Genomic DNA, 10,107 nt, shown 5'->3' with positions numbered 1-10,107 from the left:
GATTGCAGTTATTTTTCCTGTAGCCGCTTCTGCCGCCTCTCTTTTCCAGCCTTTGAGGTTCACGTGCTCCCCCTTGTGGTGTACTAGGATATTGTGGTTGAAAAAAAAAAAGCCAACCTGACGTCATAGCCATAAATTAGCTATAATTCTACATCACAGATATTAATTTCCAGCCTAATATGTGCCGCTTTGTATCCCACCAGGGATACAAAGACATGAACAACTCTCGTTTCAGTCTTTTCCCTTTTTAAAACCATAACTTATGTGTATTGGCTCCTAGATGGAAGAGTGGTAAGGGTGGGTGATGGGGGTCAAGTGACTTGCCCAGGGTCACACAGCTGGGAAGTGTCTGAGGCTGTATTTGAACCCAGGACCTCCGGTCTCTAGGCCTGACTCTCAAACCACTGAGCTACCCAGCTGCCCCTCTCGGTTCAGTCTTAAAGGACTTCTGTTCAATGAAGCATACAATACATACTCTGAGACAAACCCCAAACTTTTTTTTTTATTAATAGTTATCCTTTTTTTAATTTTAATTTTGAATATTTTCCCCTAGTTACATATTTCATGTTTTTTCCCTCTCCCCCTAACCCCTTTTAGTTGATGCACACTTTTTTTTTTTTTTAATTTTAAACCTTTAACTTCTGTGTATTGACTTATAGGTGGAAGAGTGGTAAGGGTAGGCAATGGGGGTCAAGTGACTTGCCCAGGGTCACACAGCTGGGAAGTGGCTGAGGCCGGATTTCGATGCACACTTTTGAGAGTGAAAAGGAGTGCTAACAAATGGAGAATTAGTCAAGATTTGGGGTAGAAGGTCTGAAGAAACCGGAGATTTCCAGAAGCACAGGATTGGCTGGTGCCACTGCACAAAGGTGGGAGTTGATGGAAAAGCTAGTTGGCCAGTTTCTGTGGAACTTGATGTCTGTGAGTACCAGTCTGACGGTGATGAGCCTTGACAGGTAGCCTGGCACCAGATTGCTCGGCCCCTTAAATACTGGGCTAAAGAGTCAGGATTTTCTTTTGGAGGCACTAGAGAGCCATGGAAGGTTTTTAATCAGTGTCCCACCTGTGCCTTTCTGAAACTGATAGAGAATTGAGGTGGGGAAAGCAGGAAGACCAGTTAGGCATCAGAGTGGATGGGGATGTGGGTATCTGGGTTCTAAAAAGGAATTTCACAGTTTTTTTGGAACTGGAAGAAACTTGCCAAGTCCTGAGTCTGACCCTCTCTGCTGCAACCACCTGGCAAAGGATCATCTCGATTTTGCTTAAAAACTTCCAGAGGGTAAAAAAAAAAAAAAAACTTCCAGAGGAGAACTTTAGAGGTTGAGGACCTTCGAGCCTGGAAGGATGGTGAAGTCCTCAATAGCAGTAGGGAAACTTGGGAGAAAGCCTTGTTTAGGGTAGGAAATAAGCATTTATTAAGTAACTACTATGTGGTCAGCCATTGAGCTAAGAGTTTTAAAAAAATATCTCATTTGATCTTACAGAAACTCTCTGAGGGAGGTGCTATTGTTCTCCCCATTTAGAGTTGAGTTGTGGAAACTGAGGCAGTCAGAGGTTAAGTGACTTGCCCAGGTTTTAGACAGCTAGTTTGAGGCCAGCTTTAAACTCATATCTTCCTGATTCCAGTTGAAGCGTTCTGTCTGCAGGAGAGAAAATCATAAGCTCTGATTCAAAGTGCTAGATTAGACACGTAGGTAGAAGTGTTATGTTCTGTCTCCACACACTTGTCTTGCATCTAACCGTTTGTCTTCACTCCTTCAGCTCCCACCCTAGTTCAGGCTTCCTCACTTTTCTCTGGCGTTGCTGGTCTCCAGGTACGTAGTTTGTTTTTCCTCAGTTCTGCCGAAGTGTTCCCTCTGCAATAGGTCTCTCCTGGTCTCTGTGATTGCTAGTACCTTCACCCTGAAGTCTTTTTCATATTTTCCATTTGCCTATTTGTACAAATGTGGTTTTCTCTCAGTTGCATGCACGCACAAGAAGTCTTGAGTGTCTTTGTTTTACCAGAAATGTAGGAAATACTCCATAAATTCTTGTTAAATGGATGCATGTCCAGCAGGCCACTGCACCTGTGTGGCTGGAGTACGGGAATGGTGGCAGTGGAAGGAGCCCTGACTAGAGAGGGAAGCACCTGGCTTTGGAATCCTAGTGTTTCAGCAGCTCCCAAGAGTCAGTGATCTCACAGCCCATAAGGTCTCTCTCTCCTGGCCTCCTCTTAGTCCTCATCCACCTGGACCTCTCTGCTGCCTTGAGCACTATGGAGCACCCTCTCTTATGTCTCTAACTGCCTGCCAGCCATCTAAAACTGGCTATCTTCTGTCCATCTTCAGCTTAGCAGATACAAAATTGCACTCATTTATCTCCTCCCCCCTTCCTGACTTCCTTATTACTAACAAGGGCACCAGCAGCCTCCTTGAAACTTAAGTGGCATCCTCAGCCCCTCACTTTTTATCCCCCGTATCCCGTGTCTTGCCAAGGCCCATTTCACTTTGACATCTCTCCCATATACCTTCTTCTCCCTTCTGACCCTGCCACTACCCTGGAAGGCCTTGGCCACCTCATGGCTAGATCATTCCCATAGCTGACTGGTTGGTCTACTTGCCTCAGTTTCTTCCCACTCTAGTCCAGCTATAAGACTAACCTGCCAAAAGTGCTGCTTCATCCACCTCACTCCTCCATTCAGTAAACTCCCCTGGGTCCCTCTCACCTCCCGGAACCATTGGGGAGCAGTCAGAATCGCCCAGAACCTCGCCCCCTTCTGCCCATCCAGTCTTCTTACACCTTAACATTCAGCGACATTGGCCACTCTCATCTCTTGATCCTATGTATTTTCGAGGACTGCCTTCCCTACCTGGAATACTCTCCTTCCCCATTTCTACCCCCTGACTTCCTGGTTTCCTTCAAGCCTCAGCACTTTGTTCCGGAGGGCTTCCTCAATCACCCTCAGTGCTGGGGCCTTGCCTTTGTTCCTTCCTCCACTCTCATTTGTAAGTTGCCTCCGAGCTCCCTGGGGACGGGAATTGGATTTTTGGTTTTGTACCTGAGCCCTAGGATCCCATCGTGAGATTGAGGCTGGGGAGACAGCGTTAGGCCTTCAATGTCTTTAGAGCCCCGAAAGCTGAACCCATGAGAATTGATGAGAATGAAACTAGTCGGGGACAGAGCTGGGCTGAAGCCAGGCCCTTCTGAATTGGGGGTTCTGATCTTGTGGTAGAGACCATGTTGGCAGTCTGATGAAGTTTAGGGGGTCCCTTCTCAGAACGTATTTAAATGTATCTAACAAAGCACATAAGATTCCAAAGGAAACAAGTGTATTGACAGACCCCATTCCTTGATATCTGCAGGGAGATTGTAGGAAATCCAGAATACTATCACCAAAGAGAAAAGAGATGAGATGAAAGCTATTGAGAAGCAGGCACAGATCAGGGTGAAGCTCAACGGGGTGGCAGAAGAGAAACAACCCTGTTAGCCCCATATGCCAGTGCCATGGGGAGGTTCAGTTGCTACTCTAACATGCTGATTTTGAAAAACCTCTCTTCCAAAACATCAGAATGGAGGATGTTGAGAATGTTCCGATTGGAGCGAGATTCATCAGGGGATGAGTCTCAGAAAGGAGTGGGACAAACTACAAAGAGAGAGGCTGGCGAAGCAGAAAGAAGCACGAGAAGACAAGGACCCAATGAGGACCTCGCCGTGTAATATCGGGTTCTTCTCCTCTTCATGGATTAGATCAAAGGAAGAACTGGTCTTGCATGTGGTGTGTATTTTGGGGGAAAAGTCTGGTGGTTTTACCTATGTATTGTCTCCCTTGTTTACACAGCCCCTTCCCCCCATCATATGCATATGCCTTGCGATTGTATTGTAAATTAAAGGTGTCAAGCTTTCCCAGCAAAACTCCCTAGTGCTGGCTGAACTAGATTAAAATGTAATTGGGAAATTTTTAACAAAATAAGAATATACCATAATAGAGATATTGCATATTTGTTGTTTTTTCAGTCAGTCATCTACAACCTGAGGTCTGTTTTCAAATCCAGTTTGACATCCTTTATGTAAATAGCACTGCACTGTTGTTGGCAGCTAGTGTTTGTTCCAAAGATGTGAGAAGAAATGACTTATTTCTAGCAAATCGATTCCTGTGATTTCTATTAACCACTTAAAAACTTCTTTCTTTTTCTTGATCCTTGACCATAAAACCAGCTTATACCCACCTACAGAATTCTTATACTTGGAGTACCTAAGATTGGAAGGGATGCTACTCTTCTCAATGGATTGCAGAGTGGAAGTTGCTTTGAGGCACCAGTCTCAAAGGGAAGATTGTAAAGAACAAATTTAATTGGGAAGAAATGCTATAAGAGGACAATCCCAACTCCATCCTCTGACGCCATCTTTTGACCTCAGGTCCACAAGTTTTGGATATTGCACATATTTTTGGATTTTTTTTGATATAGTCGTCAGTTGTGCCTTTTTCCATTTTCTTTTTCATCCTTGAAGAGTGAGAAACACTGAGGGTACACAATGAAGTAATAGTAACAAGTTTCTCTGAGAAAGACCTCATTTCTCAAATCTATACTGACAATAGAACTGAATCAAATTTATAAAAATAAAAACCATTCCCTAATTAATAAATCATTAAAAGATATCGACTGGCAGTTTTCAGAACTCAAAGCCATCTATAGTCAAATGAAAAAAATGCTCTAAATCTTTTGATTAGACAACTGAGGTACCATCTCAAACCTGTCAGATATGACAAATGCTGGAGGGGATGAGGGGGAAATAGTACACTAATGAAATGTTGGTGGAGTTGTTAACTGGTTCAACCATTCTGGAAAACAATTTAGAACTTTGCCCAAAGTACAATAAAACTGCATACCCTTTGACCTCACACTTCCACTACTAGGTCTGCGTCCCAAAGAGACCAAAAAAAAAGGAAAGAAGACCTAAATGTACAAAAAATGTTTCTAGCAGCTCTTTTGTGGTGGCAAAGAGTTAGAAATTGAGGGGGTGCTCTTTAGTTTGGGGATGGCTGAACAGGTTGTGATGGAGTACTATTGTGCAGTGGGAAACAACAAGAGAGGTGGTTTCAGAAAAACATAGCAACACTTATGTGAACTGATGCAATGAAATGAGAACAACTGGGAGACTGTGCACAGTAGGAGCAATGCTGTAATGATGATCAACTGGGAAAGACTTGGCTACTCTGCGGAATACAATGATCCAAGACATTTCCAAAGGACCCAAGATGAAAAAACACTACCTCCAGAGAAAGAACCGATGAACGCTTGAGTGTAAATTAAAGTATAATTTTCACACTTTTTTTCGGAAATATATTCTTGCATGATTTTTCACATGTCTAATATATTGCTTGTCTCAGTAGGTGGAAGAATTTGTGGGAGAGGAAGAGAATTTGGGACTCAAAATTTTGAAAGAAAAGAATGCTGAAAATAATTGTTTAAAAATTTTTATTTCTTCCCCAATTACATGCAAAAACAAATTTTTAACATCTTTTCAGTTTCATATTCTGCACTATGTCCCTGCTTCTTTTCCCCCTCCCATCTCCCTGAGATGGTAAGCAATCTCCTATAGACTTTACATGTGCAATCATAGAAAATATTTTTCCATAGTAGTCATTTTGTGGAAGAGAATGCAATCAAAACAACACCCCCAAAATGAAGAAATTGAAATATTGGGTGTTTCAGCCTATATTCAGACTTGGTCAGTTCTTTCTCTGGAGGTAGATGGCATGAAAAATCATGAATCTGGAAATTCTCATAGATCACTTTTTTCCCCCTCATGGATTTTAGTTGTGTTTAAAAATTTTTTTTATTTTAAAAATATTTTTCCACGTTTCCGTTATTCATTTTCTTTTCCTCCCCCCCTCCTGGTGCCGACAAGCAATTCCACTGGGTTGTACAAATGTTATCTCTTAGATCACTTTATTACTGAGAATAGGTAAGACATTCACAGTTGTTCATCATACCAGTATTGCTGTTACTGTGTCCATTGTTCTCTTCCTCTGGCTCACTTTACTCTGCATCAGTTCCTGTAAGTCTTGGTTTTTAGGAAGTCATCTTGCTCATCATTTCTTAGGCACAATCGCATATCTTTCCCCAACTGATGAACACCCCCATCATTTCCAATTCTTTGAAACCACAAAAAGAGCTGCTAGAAATATTTTTGTACAAATGGGTCCTTTCCCCCTTTAAAAAAAATCTCTGAGATATAGATCTAGTAGTGGTATTACAGGATCAGAGGGGTATGCACAAGTTTAAAGCCCTTTAAGAATAGTTCCAAATTGCTCTCCAGAGTGGTTGGATCAGTTCATAACTACCAACAGTACATTGGTGTCCCAATTTCCCCACACCCCCTCCAACATTTATCATTTTCCTTTTCTGTCATATTAGCCAATCTGTTAGGTGTAAGGTGGTACCTCAGAGTTATTTTAATGTGCACTTCTCTAATCAAGAGTGATTTAGAGCATTTTTCCATATGGCTATAGACTTGATTTCTTCATCTGAAAACTGCCTGTTCCTATCCTTTGACCGTTTTTTTCAATTAGGGAATGAGCGATTTGTATCCTTAACAAATTTGACTGTATTCTCTCTATATTTAAGAAATTAAACCTTTATCAGAGATACTTGTTAGAAAAAAATTTCCCCCAGCTTTCTGCTTTCCATCTAATCTTGGTTGCATTGTTTTAATTTGTGCAAAAACTTCAATATAATCAAAATTATCCATTTTGCATCCTATCATATGCTCTCCCTCCTTTATCCATAGATCTGACAGGCAAACTTCCATGCTTTCTTAGTTTTGCTTATGAATTCACCCTTTATGTTTAAATCATATACTCATTTTGACCATAACTTTGTATACCGTTTTCTAGTTTTCCCAGCAGTTTTTGTCAGATAGTAAAATCTTGTCTCAAAAGCTTAGATCTTTGGGTTTATCAAGCACTAGATGACAAGTCATTTATGTGGGCATAGCTCATTCCTTAAGTGGACATTTACTACTGTGTCTTGTGTACCTAATCTGTTCCACTCATCAACCACTTTATTTCTTAGCCAGTACCACATTGTTTTGATGCTAAAAATAATCTTTAAAAAATGAAGCAATAAAAACTTGTCTTCAAAAATCAAGATATGAATATCACATCAGTACAGGATTGTTTATATATGTAGATAAGAGACTAGCTCTAACCATGATTTTCCTCCAGGCCAATAGGAGAGATGTTAATACCATTATTACTATCTGATTCACATCCATGTAGATGTATAAAAGCTTCTAAATGTTCCTGGCTCAAAAAATGGGTAGGATGGAGACAGGTCATTTCCTTAAAGAAAAAGCAACACTGGGCATCAGTAGTGAACTCATTTCCCCTGGCCTACCCTCCACATCCTTCTGCTAACATTGGAAGAGAAAGAGCCAGTGGCTTTAAATTTGAGTTCTAGGAAGGTACTGATTTCCTCCATTTTTGGTAAGACCTTTTGCGAGGGTCATGGGCTAGTAGGAGCGTTCCATCTTTGCTTTCTTCATTAGACAAATTTATTTATTTAAACCCTTAACTTCTGTGTTAAAATTGGTACTAAGTATTGATTTTAAGACAGAAGAGTGGTAAGGGCTAGGCAGCTGGGATTAAATGACTTGTAGGGGTCACACAGCTAGGAAATGTCCGAGTTCACACTTGAGCCAGTACCTCTTCTCTAGGCCTGACTATCAACTAGCTGTCCTGACATTTAATTACAAATCATTTCTTGACTGCCCCCAACTAGACCATTAAATGAGGTACTTTGCAGAACACACTGAAGGTAGTTCAGTTTAATACATTAACTCTGTACTAGTAATTGGCCTTTTTACTTTTGTGCTCACCATAAGATATTTGGGTAATGGAAATGTTTTTTCTCTCCTTCACAGTCTACTACTGAGCTTTACCGAATCTTAATGTTTACATACTCTATATTTTCTTTTTAAATAAACTTCTGAAAATTTTAAAGGGAATTTTAATAAACATTAAAAAATCAAGATCATGGGCCTCCAAAGGCTAAGAATCCCTATTCTCAGTTTCCTTACTCTTCCGAAAATTACTATCTACACCTCCTTTATGTTTCCTACCTTTTTTTTTAAAGGAAAATTCATTTTTTTAGAGGAATATAAACAAATCATTATGACTTACTGACCTATAAGAATCTCTGCCCTCAAAGACCCTAAAGCTTTTTTTCCCCTCTGGCTCACCTGTCCCCATTTGCGTCTTCCTTCACTTTTCCTCTAGTGCTTGCTATGGTCCCTCTCCTCTCCCCTGCACGTGTATGGAAAGGGAAAAGTTTTCTTTGCAGTGAACTGATAAAGGTACAACTCTGTTTTGCAGTGCACTTCAAACCACCCAAGGACTGGTCCTGTGATTTCAGCGATTGAGAAAATAACTGTCAATGCAGGTCAGTATATCTTCTTTGCAACTTATAGCCTGCCTTAGATCACGGGGGCATTAGCCAGGTATACGGGAACTTGCTTTTTATTTCCCAATATAATTGGTTTCCTTTGTAATCCTGTGTATTTTATTCCCTGAATTTAAAAATGCGATTTTGAGAAAAGGGTCCATAGGTCTCACCACCCTGCCAAATAGGAAAAAAAAAAAAAAAAAAAAAAAAAGGTTCAGAACCCTTGCTTTAAAAGGAGGCTGCAGCGCCGTAAAGATTAAAGCTGGTCCGGCATATCAGAGGTCGGGCTTTTTTGGCGCCCAGACCAGCTCTCTCCCCATCGTACCCTGCTGCCCCCGAAGAGGAAGGTCAAGGCCAAATGAGTTTAGAATCGGCATTTCCTAAAGAGGACGCGGGGGCTTCCAGGGCAGCCGGAGTCCGACTCTCCATCTTGGTTCCGAACAGACGCGGGTCGGAGGTTTTGCCCTCAAAATCCGCCTGATTTTACCCTTAAGGATAAGAGTCACCCGATTGGGGCAGTCTGCCGTTTCCGGATAGTTTTGTTTCCTTTACGCTCCGGGCAGAGAAAGAAAAAAAACTTCCCCCTCCCGGCCCAGGTAGTGTGGCTAAAGTTTGGCCGGCGCGCTGGTGACGTCATGGCTGCGCCGCGGGCGCGCCGGTGACGCAGCACTAGCGCGCCGCGGCCTATTTCAGTTTGCTCGTCGGCACTCTGAGGGACGCGTCTGAAATGAAGCGCCCCTGGGTTGCCGGCAACTTTCTTGCCTCCACTTGTCTGTGGGGAAAGGTCGTAAAAGCGCTCTGGTAAATATGTGGGGTTCTGCAGCCACGAAGGTGTCCCGGCCGGCCTGTGGCGTGTCCTAACACCGGCTGTGTGCTGTAGAATCAAACTAAGCAGAACTTTAGTGGCTCCCCTGGCCAGATGGCCTCGGGGCTGCGGAGAGGAAGCGGGATATGGCATTCCTTTGGGGCAAAGGGGTGGAGAGGTAAGGGGAGAATTATAGGAGGTGGGGAGTGATGGCTACGCAGGAGTTTGCTCTTAGCCAAATACTCCAGGGGAAACTGAGGAGGAAGAAAACATTTTCAGCTGTGAAGGGTCAGGGAAGGCCTCTCAGGGGACGTGAGCCTCTGAGGAAGAGCAGAATGAAAGAGTATATTCTAGTAATTGTTCAGTAGGCTCGTACATAGGTCAGACTGAGGAGATTTCATAGGGGTCTACCGGAGACTTGGCAAATGGAGTGACATTATAGGAGCAGGATTCTCCGGAGGTGTGCCTCATGAATTCAAGAGAGTACAGATTGGAAGTAGAGACCACTTAAGGGATTATTGCAGTAGTCCAGCGGAAAGGGAATGATGATTTGTACTTTAGGGTAGGGTGTTTGTGAGGGTCAAGAGCAGGACTGTTGGGAGAGATGTTTCAGAGGTAGAATAAGCAAGACTTGGCAACTGACTGGACACGGGGGCTAAAGTGGAAGGAATATTCATCCAAAAAGTCCACTGCAGGCAGAAGATTCATGAAATAAATTTGAAAAGGCGGCCTTGTGATTAGTTTGACTAGTTACCTACTTGCTGGTTTATTTTGGATAAATCTGAACTTTTCCAATCCTGCTTGTCCCCTCCTGGCTGTACTTCAGATTCTCCAGGACTACCTCACTGGCTCCCTGCCCTCTACCCTGATTTTCAG

The sequence above is a fragment of the Gracilinanus agilis genome, chromosome X (genome assembly GCF_016433145.1).
Source record: "Gracilinanus agilis isolate LMUSP501 chromosome X, AgileGrace, whole genome shotgun sequence".
NCBI classification, from domain to species: domain Eukaryota; kingdom Metazoa; phylum Chordata; class Mammalia; order Didelphimorphia; family Didelphidae; genus Gracilinanus; species Gracilinanus agilis.
This window is presented reverse-complemented; position numbering follows the sequence as displayed.